An 18,715-nucleotide genomic window follows, 5' to 3' on the forward strand; every position below is an offset into this window, starting at 1 on the left:
GCATGCATGTTTTCCCCATCCTGGCATGTTTGTTTACCCATGCTGGCATGTATGCTTCCTCCATCCTGGCATATATGTTTTCCCCATCCTGGCATGTTTGTTTACCCATGCTGGCATGTATGCTTCCTCCATCCTGGCATGCATGTTGTCTCCAGCCTGGCATCTAGGTTTCCCCATCCTGGCATCTATGTTTTTCCCATTCTGGCATGCATGTTTCCCCCATCCTGGCATGCATGTTTTCCCCATCCTGGCATGCATGTTTCCTCCATCCTGGCATGCATGTTTCCTCCATCCTGGCATGCATGTTTTCCCCATGCTGGCATTCATGTCCCCCCCCCATGCTGGCATGCATGTTTTCTCCCCCCATGCTGGCATGTATGTTTTCTCCCCCCATGCTGGCATGTGTGTTCTCCCCCCATGCTGGCATGTGTGTTCTCCCCACATGCTGGCATGTATGTTATCCCCCCATGCTGGCATGTGTGTTCCCCCCCATGCTGGCATGTGTGTCCCCCCCCATGCTGGCATGTATGTTCCCCCCCATGCTGGCATGCATGTTTTCTCCCCCCCATGCTGGCATGTATGTTCCCCCCCATGCTGGCATGCATGTTTTCTCCCCCCCCCATGCTGGCATGTATGTTTTCCCCCCCCATGCTTGCATGTATGTTCCCCCCATGCTGGCGTGTGTGTTCCCCCCCATGCTGGCATGTGTGTTCCCCCCATGCTGGCATGTGTGCTCCCCCCCATGCTGGCACTGGCCCCCTCATCCCCACCTTGGCACAGCCGCACACAAGTTGTATAAAAAAAAAAAAAGCAACACACAACTCCCCTCCCAACACACGCTCACCCGCTGCGCGCCGCTGGGTCCTCAGTTCCCACGCGGCCAGAAGACGCCATTACGCTGGCACCGCTCACTGACGCTCCTCCGTCTCCTAGGCAACAGACCTGATTCCTGGGAGAGGAGGAGTGTCAGAGCGAGGAGAAATGTCTCCTTCGCTCCAACACAGCTTTGATCAGCCGGCGCGACTGCACCAGCAGAACAAAGCGGCAGGATGAGGACACAGCGCGCATGCCAGCAGAATGGGCTCTGCGTGCCCCTGGTGGCACGCGTGCCATAGGTTCGCCATCACTGGTATGGGGAAAGCTAGGGAATCTATAGTCATTGATTAACGTATTAGTGTTTCGCTTCAAATGCGGTAGCGCTAGGTTTATTATTTTATAGGTCAGTGGCCATAGATTTAGGGATTGAGTTGGGGATAGGCAAGCACCGTTAAAGTCAACGATAATCTTAAAGGGAACCTGTCAGCAGAAATTTTGCAATAAAACTAAAATATTCCCCTTCTGCAGCTCCTGGGCTGCATGCTTTATAAATTCTTACCTTTTTGTATGCAAATTTTTTTTATGGTCACGGGGGCGGGCTGTCTTGCGTCCGTTATTCGCCCTCCTGCCGCTGTACGCCCTCCCCCATTGCTCATTTCCATACATGAGGACACCGCCCAGTGCTCCCGAGGTCTCGCGCATGCCCAGTGGCACTATCGCAGGACTGAGCACTGTGTAAAGAATGACCGCTGGTGAGGTGATTGCGCAGGCGAGAGATTATGGGCGGCGCTGTGATTGTCATCAGCAGCGTCATCCAAGTACCCGCGCATAATCTCGTGCCCACGCTTTACCCTCTGCCTCCACCATTATGCGCAAGCGCTGACCATATGAACCCACGTCACCTATTACCACAGGTGCGAGATTACGGGTGGAACTGTGATTGTCATTAGCAGCGTCATCCAAGTACCCGCCCATAATCTCGTGCCCGCGGTAATAGGTAATGTGGTTCATATGGCCAGCGCTTGTGCATAACAGTGGAGGCAGCGGGAAAAGCGCTGGCACAAGATTATGGGCGGTTACTTGGATGACGCTGCTGATGACAATCACAGTGCCGCCCATAATCTCACGCCTGCGCAATCACCTCATCAGCGTTCACACTTTGCACAGTGCTCAGTCCCGCGAGAGTGGCACTGGGCATGCGCGAGATCTCGGGAGGACAGTTACATGAGGAGAGCATCCTTGTGTATGTAAATGAGCAATGGGGGATGGCGTACAGCGGCAGGAGGGCAAATAACGGACGCAAGACAGCCCACCCCCGTGACCATAAAAAACATTTGCATACAAAAAGGTAAGAATTTATAAAGTATTTATTTAGGTCTCAAAGGGGGCACAATAGCAACAGGAACCTTTCTAGAATGCAGCCCAGGAGCTGCAGAGGGGGAATCTTTTAGGTTTATTGCGAAATTTCTGCTGACAGGTTCCCTTTAAGTACTGTGTTGTAATTTATTGTCAGTGACTTGTGAATTTTGATCTGCTACTTATTGCAAATTCACTTCTTGAATTGAAAATAGGTATTAAATTTTATCAGCATTATTACTGTATGGTCGGACAAAAAAGACTAGATAGATTAAGGGTGTGGCTTAGTGGTCCCTTTTTCCTGTCCTTCTGAGTTGGAAGATATAGGTCCCATGAATGACAAAATATTTATATGATTGGTATATTGGAGATTTTGGGCAAAGCTATCAGTGTTGCCTAGAGCAATCTCATTGTTATGAGCACTATAGTAAATGAAAACTGCGCTGTGATTGTTTGCTATGGGCAGTTTTACTTTTAGACAATTTTCATAAGAAACAACTAAAACGCTATCACATTTTTATGTCTGGTCGTCATGAGCAGATCATATTGTGTTGTTGAGAGTGAATAATAAAAATTTCTGTAAAAGTCTTTTTTTATGTGTAGAAATCCTACAGAGGCTTGTATTATGGCTGCTCATTTATTTTATGAGTGCACAGTAACCGTGTCTGGAATCTACTTATACAGAAAGGACATTAAATCATCTGATACATGAAACCAGAAAGGTTACAAGTCAATGCACATAAAGCACCGAAATTAGCTTAATCGGTGGAGTCTCACTGAACTCAGACTTTACAAGACAGCAGTGTAATCAAGTCAGCATTTTGTGTCTAGCATCAATAATCCAGAGGTTTAAGCAGTGGTAGTAGTAAAAAATGATGCTGATCCTTGCAATAACCTATTCCTACATTTGGTAAACTTAAAGGCTATCTGTCACCAGGTTTTTGCGTCCACGTGGAGTGTAGAATAATGCAGGAGCATATACCCTAATTCCAGTGATATTTCACTTATTGGGCTGCTTGCTACAGTTTTGATCGTTTGAAATTCTAATTCGCTTAATTTTTCCAAAAGTAGTGATTCACAGCAAATACATTTTTGCAAATCACCTGTCATGGCATGGACTAGGGGAACGTCTGGCATGAGGCCAAACACACAACTTAACACGACAAACAAGGGATACACAGGGGACACTATAACAACGGTGGGCCCTGATACTAGTGATTGGGTGTAACGCCTGCCTGGAACCACAGTCAAAGAATGGCTGTTACGGACAGGCTAGAGAAAAGCGGCTCACTAAGCAGGATCCCAAGAACCCTGAAACCCTTGAATCCCTATACAGGGATTTGGAATTACTACAGGGCCCCGGAGAGCGCTACCTGTGGAAGGCTGCAGTCCAGAGAAGAGTAGTCATTAGGCAGGGTAAAACCAGGAGATACTGAAAAGGGACAAAATCAGCATACAAGAGCATGGTCAGGAATCAGGAAATAAGAGGTCAAAACTGGAAATGGCAGTGAGGTTCAAAAATAGCAGGCAGGAGAGTAGTCAGAAAGCAGGCAGGGTCAAAACACAGGGATCAATATTCACAGCAGAGCAACATCCAGAAACAAGCAGAACTGGAAAACTATATATGGCAGGGACCAGCAGACAGCAGGGGGAATTAAAAGAGTGTGGTGTCTTCCCATTGGCTGTAACTGAAAGGTGGTAACTTCAGCCGGAAGACACATGCCACCACAGTCAGCCAGTGGTTCTGCACATTCCAGGGAAACCCAGCTTAGTGGATGAGCGGAGCCTGCGCCCACCAGAGCCACTGGCACCGACTCCTCTCCGATCATCAGCACTGTCCATGGCGGGAACACGGTGTCACCTGGTGACCGAAGCTGAAGTCGCAGGAGCGGACTCCCGTGGGGACGTGACATAGGGAAGATGGACACCTCCTCAACTTACCTGCCGCTGTACCCTGCACTCCTAGCCAGTTCCTATACAAGTTCCTCACCTGTCACCGAGCAGGAACCTGAAGCCTTGAGTGATCCTGCAATATTCCTGGCTAGTGAGTGTAGACAAGTTGCAAAAAATCATGGTATCGGCCGTGCAGCTTGAAGACGGGATGGATGTTGCAGATAAGAATAAATAGATTTATTTGAATAAGATTAAAGGGAACCTGTCAGCAGAAATTTCGCCCAAAACCTAAAAGATTCCCCCTCTGCAGCTCCTGGGCTGCATTCTAGAAAGGTCCCTGTTATTATTGTGCCCCCTGTGAGACCAAAATAAAGACTTTATAAAGTGGTACCTTTTTGTATGCAGATTCTGTAAATGTGACACGGGGGCGGGCGCCTCCTGCCGCTTTAGGCCATCCCCCATCGCCGAATTCTATAGCTGTGGACGCCGCCCAGTGCTCCACAGGTCCCCGCGCATGCCCAGTGCTCATCTCTCGTGGATGAGCACTGTGCCCAGTGTCACCGCTGGTGACGTGCGCGCAGGATTTAGATTATGGGCGGTGCTGTGATGTTTATTACCAAGCAACCGCCCATAATCGCGAGACCGCGCTTTCCCCCTCGGCGTCCTTCGTTCTGCGCAAGCGCGGTGCTGCTGACCCCACGTCACCTCCTATCTATTTCCTGCCTCAGGGCAAGATGGGAAGGAGGTGACATGGGGTCAGCAGCACCCCATCGGTGATGGGGGACAGCCTAAAGCGGCAGGAGGCAGCATAACGGCCATCAGGCAGCCCACCCCCATGTCACATTTATAGAATCTGCATACAAAAAGGTACCACTTTATAAAGTCTTTATTTTGGTCTCACAGGGGGCACAATAATAACAGGGACCTTTCTAGAATGCAGCCCAGGAGCTGCAGAGGGGGAATCTTTTAGGTTTTGGGCGAAATTTCTGCTGACAGGTTCCCTTTAGTAGCCACTATTTTCTATCTCACTTGGGAGCTCGCGGGGCTGCTGCAGCCGGAGTGGGATTAGTAATTGTATCTACGCTCATGCCTTATTCCGGGAGATGCTCTGATTCTATTACCGGTGTGGCGCCCTGGACTAGCCAGGTTGTCACAGATAACAATCAAACACCCCCACCCCCATTAGACAGGGACACCAGGCAAACACAAAACTCTTGTTGCCTCCCTCCAGTGTCTGATGTCCACACCAGGTGGGGCGGAGCCAAGCGGTTGGCCCCACCCACCGAGGAGTTCACAGGCCTGGAGGCGGAAAAAGTGTCAGTTCAGTGTTGGAGTTTGAAGTGAGAGGAGCAAGCACTTGGGTGTCTGGGTTTGTGCTCCAGGCACTGACAGCAAGGTTGGAAGACGGTGGTCGCCGTCTGCAGGAGTGGTGAAGAAACGCGGAACCGTAGGACCGGGGATGGGCGATGGCCCGCCGGGACCGACCGGGGAGCGAAGTGAAGCCAGCACACACAGGCAGGGCCATCGGACCCCGACCAGGCTTGGAGCCACCGACAATAGTCAAATCCGAATGTGACCGAAACCCCAGGAGTTTCCTAACAACCAAAGGCCCGATAGAAGGCAACCGCCCACACCGTGAAGGTATACAGCTACTGCCTAAGGCTAGAGACCCAAGGGCCAGCGCCTGCGGGCAAACGGGCTGCTCCGGCATCCATCCACCGGGGAGCGGACTACCGTTGGGGATTGATAGTAGTCAACTGAGAACATCAAGGTGCACGGAAAGACAGCCGCCATCACCTGTCCGGGGAGAGACACTGCAGCCGGCTGCGGGACCCGTCCATCCAGCCGTTTGATTTTCCAGAGACTCTGTCATTGACTGTCTGAGTGAGTACACCAGTGCCATCCGGCACTGCGCCGCGCTGCCCCTGCAACCCTGCATCCCAGCCATCCTGCCTCCCCGTCACCTCACCGGGCCCCGGGACCACCGACCCCTTCCCACGGAGGGGGAAAACAACATCCCAGCTGCTCCCCACCATCGCTCCCGGGATCCCCGTCACCAGCAGCGGTGGTGCTCATCTTCACCACAATCCGTGGGTGGCGTCACGGACTAAATCCCCCAAACCAACCACTCCTTTCACTCACAGGCGAGGAGCGCTGCTCGAGTCCCCGCATCCGGCCCACCGCTCGAGCCACCGAGCAGCCGCAGCAGCGCCGGACCCGTTAGCGAGCACGCAGCAGCGGCGGCGTCCTCCCCGCCCGCGACACCGGCATTACGGGATCCTCCGGCCTGATGAGGATTTCTGTCTGGTACTAATTGGACAGCACTGTGTTCCTCGTAGATTCAAAGCACGTCCGTGAGAGCGGTTACATAGAAGGAAGATCTTGCATGACTGGCAGGATATTATCTCATATACTAACGATCGGTGAGCATCGGGACCCCCAGTTGTGTTATTATCAGTGTTGTACCTGCAGTACAACACTATCAGGTGAGTGTATTACTGCACATTTTCACTAAAGTAAATGTAACGTTTGCACACAGGAGCGCCCTTTTTTCTTTTTTCTCTTTTCTCTGGCTAGTGAGTGGGCAGGTAAGGGACACTAGCCCCACCGCTGCACTAAAACAACACACCAGTGAAGGAAGACAGACAAGGGGAATTACAAGGATAAACTGCTACAGTCAGCACTAAGACTGCAGCCACCACAGCAAATTCAACAGAGAGTTACAGCAGCTCCTTCCACATCCAGGCCCAGTATCCAAATAGCAAAGAATAACCGGCACCCTCTGATCTTAGCAGAGGGTATATAGAGGAACTAGGAGTGGTTCCAAACCAAAAACACCTGACCAGGATTCAGAAGCTCCTGGAAAGCAAACTGACATTAACCCTACAACTGCCAAAGGAAAGGATATTCATTTAATATTGACAGTCCAGCATGGAAATGACTCAAGTCCTCTGTATTGCTCTCTCTAGGTGTGTATTAAGTTTATTTTGAGGTATGTAATGCAGACACGGCCTTATTATTGTCTACACTGCAGAATCAGACTTGTAAGGCTACTTTAATTGTAAAAATGGTCCAAAAATTATCCCTTTTGGGGGCAGATTTCTACCTTTCTGTTGTTTATACACAGGCAGTATAAGCGGAAAAAGCCTTGGCTTTTGTACATAGGCAGTGCAAAAATGATCCTAAGGCTGGAAACACATCTATGCGAATAAAATCGGTCCGACTGGGCTGAAAAAAACTCGGCTGATTTTAGTTCACGTTAGGTCCGAGTGCAAAGCAAGTGCGATGCTTTTTCTGAATAAATTAATGATTTTACTAGCGTGTGTAATATGTGTGTAATGCATGTGTAATGCGTATTTTTTACTATATCATCTGCCATTCAGCTCTGCTACATGGCTGCTGACAGCAGACACAGACAGCCATATAGCAGAGCTGAATGGCAGATGACAGCAGACACAGACAGAGCCGCATGATCAGAATGAACTCGGGTGAACTTCACCCGACTTCATATTCATGCTGCGGCTCTGTCTGTGCCGCGTCCTGATTAGCGGTCACCTGTGAAGGGCTCACCGGTGACCGCTAATCCCCGGAGTGACTGAAGTTAGCAGCCCTCTCTCATACTCACCGATCCCCGATCCCCGGCGCGGCGCTGAACGGCGTTCACACTGCTCTGGCGGCTTTTACTATTTTGAAAAAGCCGGCCGCTCATTAAACAATCTCGTATTCCCTGCTTTCCCCGCCCACAGGCGCCTATGATTGGTTGCAGTGAGACACGCCCCCACGCTGAGTGACAGGAGTCTCACTGCACCCAATCACAGCAGCCAGTGGGCGTGTCTATACTGTGCAGTGAAATAAATAATTAAATAATTAAAAAGAAATGGCATGCGGTCCCCCTAATTTTAATACCAGCCAGATAAAGCCATACGGCTGAAGGCTGGTAATCTCAGGATGGGAAGCTCCACGTTATGGGGAGCCCCCCAGCCTAACAATATCAGTCAGCAGCCGCCCAGAATTGCCGCATACATTAGATGCGACAGTTCTGGGACTGTACCCGGCTCTTCCTGATTTGCCCTGGTGCGTTGGCAAATCGGGGTAATAAGGAGTTAATGGCAGCCCATAGCTGCCATTAAATCCTAGATTAATCATGTCAGGCGTCTCCACGAGATACCTTCCATGATTAATCTGTAAGTTACAGTAAATAAACACACACACACCTGAAAAAATCATTTATTAGAAATAAAAAAACACTAACAAAATCCCTGGTTCACCAATTTATCTGGCTGGTATTAAAATTGGGGGGACTGCACGCCGTTTTTTTAAATTATTTAATTATTTATTTCACTGCACAGTATAGACACGCCCACCGGCTGTTGTGATTGGGTGCAGTGAGACACCTGTCACTCAGTGTGGGGGCATGACTCACTGCAACCAAACATAGGTGCCTGTGGGCGGGGAAAGCAGGGAATACGAGATTGTTTAATGAGCGGCCGGCTTTTTCAAAATAGTAAAAGCCGCCGGAACAGTGTGAATGCCGTGTAGCGCCGCGCCGGGGATCGGGGATCGGTGAGTATGAGAGAGGAGGGGAAAATGACCGACAGACTGTGAGAGAGGGACAGAGATAGTGACAGACCGACAGAGAGAGAATAGAGACCGAGAGGGAGAGACCGACTGACAGAGAATAGTGATTGACAGACATTGTGAGACATCACTCATTTCCAGTGTTTTAAGAAACATGCGAGAAATGTATTTTGAAAATCGGATGTCACTAGGATGGTGTGAGTGCCGTCCCGTGACATCCGATTTTTTACACGCTCCCATAGACTTGCATTGGAGAGACTCGAAGTAGAAACTCGCAAAAAAGCAGCATGCTGCGATTTTTTTCTCAGTCCGATTTGGACTGAGAAAAAAATCGCAAATGCGAGCTGAATCATTGACTAACATGTGTCCGATTCCAATGCGAGTTTTTCTCACATTGCTCTACTGCGAGGAACTCGCAAGTGAGAAGCAGCCCTAATTTGGTAAGTATAAATAACTATATTCTAATTGTTGAAGTTTTGACTTTGTCACAAGACATTCAAAACCTATCCCAACCGGTGTACTGTTGCTAATGGCTTTTCATCTAAGAGTAAAAAAAAATATTCTTTTTTGGGATCCACAACAAACAGGTTTGCTATTCACAAAATGATTAAGCAATTACAAAGGCATTTTATCAAGCCATCCAAAAATCAATCCTTTTTTAGGGGCTAGCTGTTTTCAAAGTGAAGAAGCAATAGCTTGTTATTATCAAACCTTTCCAAATATTAGCTCTAATTTGGGAGCTGTTTCATATTTGTGTACCTGTAAGAGAATATGTTTTACATCAGAAGTGAACAATAAAACACAGTGAACAGGCAGAAAGTTGTTGTGTCAAAAAAAAAAGAAAATCTATCAGCTCACCATGAATGAATTAGGACATCTTGAAGGCCGAGGTGCATGGAAAGAAACAGGCTGGCTCCTGTTCAGTAATATTCCAAGAAAAAAATCCAGCACCCATAAATATTCTTGATAAACATTGTTGCTTTAATTATTTCATAGAATTATTTAAAAAGTAAACAGAGGCCGGTCTACGCATTTTGATCTGCATGTTCTTAATCATAATCAAGAACATGCAGCTTAAAACGCGTAGACCAACTCATGTCTACTTTTTAAATACACTGTGTGCAGAATTATTAGGCAAATGAGTATTTTGATCACATGATAATTTTTATACATGTTATCCTACTTCAAGCTGTATAGGCTGAGAGCCAACTACCAATTAAGTAAATCAGGTGATGTGCATCTCTGTAATAAGGAGGGGTGTGGTGTAATAACATCAACACCCTTTATAAGGTGTGCTTAATTATTAGGCAACTTCCTTTCCTTTGGCAAAATGGGTCAGAAGAGAGATTTGACGGGCTCTGAAAAGTCCAAAATTGTGAGATGTCTTGCAGAGGGATAAAGCAGTCTTGAAATTGCCAAACCATTGAAGCGTGATCACCGAACAATCAAGCGTTTCATGGGAAATAGCCAACAGGGTCGCAAGAAGCGTGTTGGGCAAAAAAGGCGCAAAATAACTGCCCATGAATTGAGGAAAATCAAGTGTGACGCTGCCAAGATGCCATTTGCCACCAATTTGGCCATATTTCAGAGCTGCAATGTTACTGGAGTATCAAAAAGCACAAGGTGTGCCATACACAGGCACATGGCCAAAGTAAGGAAGACTGAAAAACGATCACCTTTGAACAAGAAACATAAGATAAAACGTCAAGACGGGGCCAAGAAATATCTTACGACTGATTTTTCAAAGGTTTTATGAACTGATGAAATGAGAGTTACTCTTGATGGGCCAGAGGCTGGATCAGTAAAGGGCAGAGAGCTCCACTATGACTCAGACGTCAGGAAGGTGGCGGTGGGGTACAGGTATGGGCTGGTATCATCAAATATGAACTTGTGGGACCTTTTCGGGTTGAGGATGGAGTGAAGCTAAACTCCCTGACCTACTGCCAGTTTCTGGAAGACAACTTCTTCAAGCAGTGGTACAGGAAGAAGTCGGTATTGTTCAAAAAACACATGATTTAATGGACAATGCTCCATCACATGCATCCAACTACTCCACAGCGTGGCTGGCCAGTAAAGGTCTAAAAGATGAAAAAATAAGGACATGGCCCCCTTGTTCACCTGATCTGAACCACATAGAGAACCTGTGGTCCCTCATAAAATGTAAGATATACAGGGAGGGAAAACAGTACACCTTTCGGAACAGTGTCTGGGAGGCTGTGGTGGCTGCTGCACGCAATGTTGATCGTAAACAGATTAAGCAACTGACAGAATCTATGGATGGTAGGCTGTTGAGTGTCATCATAAAGAAAGGTGGCTATATTGGTCACTATTTTTTTTGGTTTTGTTTTTGCATGTCAGAAATGTTTATTTCTAAATTTTGTGCAGTTATATTTGTTTACCTGGTGAAAATAAACAAGTGAGATGGGATTATATTTGGTTTTTATTAAATTGCCTAATAATTCTGCACAGTAATAGTTACCTGCACAAACAGATATCCTCGTAAGATAGCCAAATCTAAAAAACCCCACTCCAACTTCCAAAAATATTAAGCTTTGATATTTACGAGTCTTTTGGGTTGATTGAGAACATAGTTGTTGATCAATAATAAAAAAATCCTCTAAAATACAACGTGCCTAATAATTCTGCTCACAGTGTAATTCTATGGAATAAAAAAGCAACACTTTTTATCAAGAATATTTATGGGTGCTGGATTTTTTCTCTTAGAAAGTTGATGTTTTGTTGGCATGTTTTTGCCACACAGTTGAGAATTAGGGTGGGACAAGAAAGAAGATGTGTGGCAGTATTGGGTCACCAATGGCAGCCCTAGCAGCAGCAATAAGGTCTAGCACTATAAAACACAAAGGGCAGCCAGGAGATGTGTGGCTGGTGTGGCTATACAGAACCAGCGGCAGAGGCCACACAGTAGGGAATTAGGACAAGGCATGTAAGGAGATTTGTGGTAGTGTAGGACTAGCAATGGAAACACTGACAGCAGCAGTATGGTTTAAAACTATAAAACACAGTAGTCAGCTAGTAGATTTGTGACTTGAATCATTCTCTGCAGAGAATTAGGCTGGAGCAGGCAAATGGATGGCAGATTAGAGTAAGCATAACAACCCTGGTAGAAGTGGTACTACAGTATAGTCAATTGAGAGTGTGGCAGGTTTTCACTTGGCAAAGGCTTCACAAAGCAGGTGACACAACCTATCTTGGTAAGTCAATGTAAACTCCCTTTCGGGAGCCAGAAAAAAAATATCTATTTTGCTTTTACAGCAAGTGTTTAAAAGTCTGACTATCCAATAGTGATTCCTTTGCTTGATGTTACCAATACGCCTGTCATCCCACAAGCAATCCAGCATACTGATTGAAATGCTCACCAGCATGACCGAGGGCTCCATTGCTTCATTTTCATCTCCCCGCTGCAACAGTTAGTTGTCATGACATGCGTCATCGTCATCATCATTTTCACTTTGACTGTTTCGTGTCCTGTTTTTGACATGCCCATCAGGGCCGTGGAGCACTCGGAACCAGGCCGGTTCTGTTGGGACATCACGGCGGCAGGGTGGACTCCGTGACCCTGGTGGTGTCGTTTAAATGAGGGATATTTACAGAGGGATGAGTCGTGACGCCACCTGTGGTATTCGGCAATGTATGTGTGGCGCCCCTGACCTGGTCAGGCACCACTGAGTACTGCACCCATGCTGGGGACAGTACAATACAGGTAATCCAGAAGGCTGACTGGGGTGTGGAACACAGGCGCATAGTGATCAGGTCTCACACATGTACCTTTGAGAGGACCCCTGGGGATCCCAGGAGGGGGCAAAGCCTATACCTCCACTGGAATAGTGGCAGGGGGTCAAAAGCCTCCATCTCCTCTCAAGGGGTGTGGTGGAGAGTCTGGTTGCTAGGTGGCGTAGGCAAGAACAGGAGAGGAGGAGCAGTGAGTCAGTTAGAGGAGAACTTCAGAGGGCTCAGTGAGGAGCAGACCTGTGGGGTTGATGCTGTCTAACAGCGCCCGCGCAGTGGCTACTGACGGGGGAGAACGGTCAACTAGGAGTGCTACCTGAAAGCCAGCTTCAGCTAGAGAGAAAGCACGGAGTGGGAAGTAAGGAGACTGCTAGAGAGCACCAGGCCCAACCGGGCGGCAGATCCCGAAGCGGAGATAGATCCAGCTTTCTTCTGCTAAACCTGCCGGTGTGGGGCTCTCAAAGCCCACACCACAACACCACAAAAGCCGCAGCCACGTAACCGCAGTGAGGGCCCATAGGTCACAGGAGGCAAGCAGCTGGAGTGGCCTGGTCCGGGGAACAAGCAAACGGCAAACAAAAGGGGGAGAGAGGCTGCAGCATCTTCCCTGGGCGACCCCCATAGGGACTCAAAGTCGGGGTCACCCCAAACCACCAAGGGCTAAGGAAGGCGAGTCAGTAGTCACCCTCATAAAGTCAGCCTGAAGGATACCTGGTTCCCATCTGGTTCATCCCAGCTACGCCCGGGCTACTCACCCTGCCATCAAATGTGAGTAAAGCCCTTGAAAGACAGTTCTGCCTGTGTGAGTCATTCTGCGACTGTGGTACTACAAACCTACACAGGGCCCTGGGGCTTGCCTCACTCTCAGGAGGCTACTACATCCGACTGCACCCACCATCAGCCCCAGGCGTCCCCTAACCTGCAGTGGCGGTCCCCACTGACCGCAATACTGAGAGTGGCGTCACGATCAAAACCGAAGATTCCCTACCTGTGACCAGAACCAGCTACGTGGAGTCCCTGAAGGTATGCACCGATACAACACCTGTGGGGCTTCACATCTGGCGTCACGAACAGGATAAGGACTAGACCTGTCCAGACAGGTGACCATGTGCCTGGGCGGTCCGCTTGAAAAATTGGAAGCGCCGCCATATTGCCACCATGAAAAGCGCGCTGAAAAACAACAGCAGCCCGCGCTGGAAGAAGTTACCGCCCACGAAGAGGTGTGGCTACCCAGAGATCCCCTGCAGAGTTCTGAGCTTGCCAGCGAGGAGAGCGGAAGCGTCCGGAGACGGCGGAGCAGAAGAGAAGCCAGCAGCTTGCTAATGGAGATGGCGTCTGAGAGCAGAGATCCAGAGCCAGGCTCCGCTGCCTGGTGGTGTCGGGAGCTCGCCGAGTTCTGCGATCAACTGGAAGCCAGGGTCGGAAGGCTGATCAGAGAGGGACGCGAGGAGTTCCTATGGATGACCGCGGCGGTTCGGGCCTACGAGGAGAGAGCCGCGCACCGAGTGCCAGATCGGGCGGTGACAACTCAGACCCCGATGCTGCCAACGATGGGTGAGTCGAGTGATGCCCCGGCTAGCGCAAGTGCCCCGACCCCTACTGCCACGCCCGCGGTCCCTGAAGAGGCGCCCGGCGCGGCGACGCTGAACCAGGCCGCAGCCACACCAGGTGCGGCCCGCCAAGCCCCGGCCGCCGCAGCGATGCCCTGCTCGGCCCGCCAAGCCCCGGCCGCCGCAGCGATGCCCTGCTCGGCCCGCCAAGCCCAGGCCGCCGCAGCGATGCCCTGCTCGGCCCGCCAAGCCCAGGCCGCCGCAGCGATGCCCTGCTCGGCCCGCCAAGCCCCGGCCGCCGCAGCGATGCCCTGCTCGGCCCACCAAGCCCCGGCCGCTGCAGCGATGCCCAGCCCAGCCTGCACAGACCCCATCGCAACAGCGACACTGATCCAGGCCGCCGCCATGCCAGGCCCGGCCCGCCAAGACCAGGCCGCCGCCATACAGGGCGCGGCCCGCCAAGACCAGGCCGCCGCCATGCCAGGCGCGGCCCGCCAAGACAAGGCTGACGTACCATTTACCCCGGCCTGCAAGGCCAGAGCAGACAAGGCTCCCCAGGTTCAGGAAGTCCCTGCTAGGCAATCCCTGGTAGGTGAGGACTCCGCATACTGGCAGCTAAAAGCCGACCTGGAAGCTAAGTTCCCACGGGAGATGGTGGAGCGGTACATGCTCCCTCCGCACACCCCAAAGAGTATCCCGACAGCTCCTGCAGCAACCACGGCAAAGAGTTCCCCACCTGGGCCGGCAGAAAGAAGTCCATCCCCAGCACTGCTACCCAAGGAGTGCCAGGAAGAACTAAGGGGGGGAGGAGGCCAGGAGGTTGAGAGGCTGACCCCAGAGCCATACCCAGAGCCAGAGATGCTGCCTTATTCTCGCTGGGATGAGGAAGACTTGACACCATCTGCAGAAGAAGAACTGCCCAAAAGCCTTACCTGGGAGTTTGTGAGCTGCACCCTACAGAATCCAGCCCGTAAGACACACCGCAACAGAACGCAACTATCCCCTGCACCGTCATCTCCAGAGCAGAGAGAAGTCACCGCCAGAGACCTGCAAGAAAAACGAGCCCTGAGAAGGTCCAAAGCCCAGGCCAGAGGACCCCTTTTCAGAGGAGTAGTGGAGGATTTCAATCTGAGAAGTGGATATGGATTCATCGTAGCACCTGGCATAAAGGAAGGTATCTTCGTCAATAGGAGAGACGTCAGAGCTAATCTGCCCAGAGGACACCCTGGCAGAAATCTAAAGATGGGAGATTCAGTCCAGTTTACTATGCATCAAGGCGAAAGAGGATTGTATGCGCTTGACGTAGCACTATGTACCAGCAAACCTTACAGCCACCCCATGCTACAAGAAAGAAAAGACAGAGATAGAGACACAGATGAAGATCAAGAGAGAAAAGACAAGGAACCTACAGATGAAACGACCACAGACGACGATAAAGAGCAGGAAAGCAGCAGGTGCCACCGCCATACAGGCTCAAGCCCTGGTAAAGAGGAGTAAAGTAAAGGAAAGTAAGAAGTTACTGTTTCGACCAGTTTGAAAGTTTTGTTTTGCAACGTTCTCAAGTTTAAGCATGTGCCCACATAAACTAATGTGAGAAATAAACCTTAAGGCTATGAACTGGCTATAGCCACAAACTCTCGCAGTGTAAATAGTTACACCAAAGGGCACCACCGCCACCAGAGTCAGCCTGTTTAGGGGCTTGGCTCGTCTGCAACCAGGAGGAGCCCGTCCGTATATAGGGCCTTGGCTCACCTGCAACCAGAGAGCACGCCTGTTTATGGGGCCTTGGCTCACCACCACAAAGAGGGTACCTGGTCAGCACCAACTGTGGAGGCCGCCTCTGCATCCTGCCAGAAGAGGCTGAAGGCGCGGATCCACCAGGCCAGGTATACCCTGAAGACCACCAGCCCATGAAAGCCGCCTCTACATCCTGCCAGAAGTGGCTGAAGTCGCGGCCAACGTGAAAGGGTTTTGGGTGGGTTAACGGACTTGTGGGTGGAGGGTGGTGATGTATGGTACCTGGTGCTTTTAAATGTTTTACATGTTTTAATGTTTTATGCATTTTAAAATGTTGTCTTGCAGCCCGAGGACGTGCTGGTGATAACTAAGGGGGAATGTGGCGCCCCTGACCTGGTCAGGCACCACTGAGTACTGCACCCATGCTGGGGACAGTACAATACAGGTAATCCAGAAGGCTGACTGGGGTGTGGAACACAGGCGCATAGTGATCAGGTCTCACACATGTACCTTTGAGAGGACCCCTGGGGATCCCAGGAGGGGGCAAAGCCTATACCTCCACTGGAATAGTGGCAGGGGGTCAAAAGCCTCCATCTCCTCTCAAGGGGTGTGGTGGAGAGTCTGGTTGCTAGGTGGCGTAGGCAAGAACAGGAGAGGAGGAGCAGTGAGTCAGTTAGAGGAGAACTCCAGAGGGCTCAGTGAGGAGCAGACCTGTGGGGTTGATGCTGTCTAACAGCGCCCGCGCAGTGGCTACTGACGGGGGAGAACGGTCAACTAGGAGTGCTACCTGAAAGCCAGCTTCAGCTAGAGAGAAAGCACGGAGTGGGAAGTAAGGAGACTGCTAGAGAGCACCAGGCCCAACCGGGCGGCAGATCCCGAAGCGGAGATAGATCCAGCTTTCTTCTGCTAAACCTGCCGGTGTGGGGCTCTCAAAGCCCACACCACAACACCACAAAAGCCGCAGCCACGTAACCGCAGTGAGGGCCCATAGGTCACAGGAGGCAAGCAGCTGGAGTGGCCTGGTCCGGGGAACAAGCAAACGGCAAACAAAAGGGGGAGAGAGGCTGCAGCATCTTCCCTGGGCGACCCCCATAGGGACTCAAAGTCGGGGTCACCCCAAACCACCAAGGGCTAAGGAAGGCGAGTCAGTAGTCACCCTCATAAAGTCAGCCTGAAGGATACCTGGTTCCCATCTGGTTCATCCCAGCTACGCCCGGGCTACTCACCCTGCCATCAAATGTGAGTAAAGCCCTTGAAAGACAGTTCTGCCTGTGTGAGTCATTCTGCGACTTGTGGTACTACAAACCTACACAGGGCCCTGGGGCTTGCCTCACTCTCAGGAGGCTACTACATCCGACTGCACCCACCATCAGCCCCAGGCGTCCCCTAACCTGCAGTGGCGGTCCCCACTGACCGCAATACTGAGAGTGGCGTCACGATCAAAACCGAAGATTCCCTACCTGTGACCAGAACCAGCTACGTGGAGTCCCTGAAGGTATGCACCGATACAACACCTGTGGGGCTTCACATATGGCCGACGCTGCTGGATGGGACCGCTGGGGCAGATAGTGATGCAGCAATGATGGTATAGCTCCCCACAGGTGGAGCCGTGCCCCAGGGCAACCGGTATAGTCTATGATGGAGAAATTAACGTTGGGTTGCAGGACCGAAGACACAGGCATAACTGGATGACACAGAGATTGTAGTTTCCTTTACCTTTTTACTTGGTAGTGAATGGTGCAGGCCAGGGAAACTGGTTCGGATGGTAACAGAGGTCCGGGAAGCCAGGAAGCAATTGGGGATCCACCTAGCCAGGTGGGTTCAGAGGTCTTCCTTCTGCACTGTCCTGTGTAGGGCCCTCCTGCTTAAAGCTATGCTGCGGCCCTCTTCCTGGTGTTTGTACAGTTTCTCACTCGTATGGCAGGCAGTGTGAGCCTTTTTTACAGGTGCTGCTTCTCTGGTAGCTGCTCAGGGCTCTCATATGCTGCCGTGCCACTGGGTGTTCTGTGTGGCCAGAAGACATGCAGTCTCCTGCCCTCCGGATTCAGCTGCCGGGACTTCAGTACCCAAACAACCAAGGACTCCGGCGTCCTCTCTCTAGCGCTCTGCTCTGGGGAGAGCTCTCACTGTTCCACTCCCAAGGCTCTCTCTCTATATAAAACTGTGGACAAAAAAGCGCAGATAGGGTATTACCCCAATAATATGGGGTGAGGGAAGGGGAGTGAATACTCACCAGATGGAGTTGTGCAAGTCACAACCCCTTTAACAGCATGTAAATCGTTAATCCAGGCAGCAGCCACCCAACGGCAGATAACAGAGAACAGTAGAAAATAGGTGATAATGCCGCGCCACAGATCACTTCAGGGGCAGTAAGATTAACGTATCTTTATTGGCATAGGTCTACGCGTTTCAGGAGCCACGCTCCCTTCCTCAGGACCGTAAGGAACCAAGAGACATCAAATCTAAAATGGTATCAACTGACATACATTAAATACCTCCTATTGACGTCACAGGGACCATCCCCCATGAACAAAAAAAAACCCCACAAGCGGGAGGACCACATAACATCAGATAACATGACATCATATATAACTTTGCATATGCTAGTCAAAACACACTATGAGCAAAAAAAATTTTAAGAAATTCATAAAAAGCATATAACATATCTATAAAAAAACCACTGTGAAAAAAATAGACCTTTGTCAACCCAGAGTAAATGAACAAACTGAGTAAAAACCAATAAAGAAATAATGTGCAAATTAATTGTGTGTCAAAAAGTGTAATAATTGTGCATATTACTCATAAGAACTAGGGATTAGAACCCCCAAAAAATAAGCCAAAGGTTGAAAAGAACGTGAAGGAACCCTCACGATCCAACGTGGCCATCGCGGCATATGCCGCGATGGCCACGTTGGATCGTGAGGGTTCCTTCACGTTCTTTTCAACCTTTGGCTTATTTTTTGGGGGTTCTAATCCCTAGTTCTTATGAGTAATATGCACAATTATTACACTTTTTGACACACAATTTATTTGCACAT

Source organism: Anomaloglossus baeobatrachus, chromosome 1 (assembly GCF_048569485.1).
Source record: "Anomaloglossus baeobatrachus isolate aAnoBae1 chromosome 1, aAnoBae1.hap1, whole genome shotgun sequence".
Lineage (NCBI taxonomy): Eukaryota > Metazoa > Chordata > Amphibia > Anura > Aromobatidae > Anomaloglossus > Anomaloglossus baeobatrachus.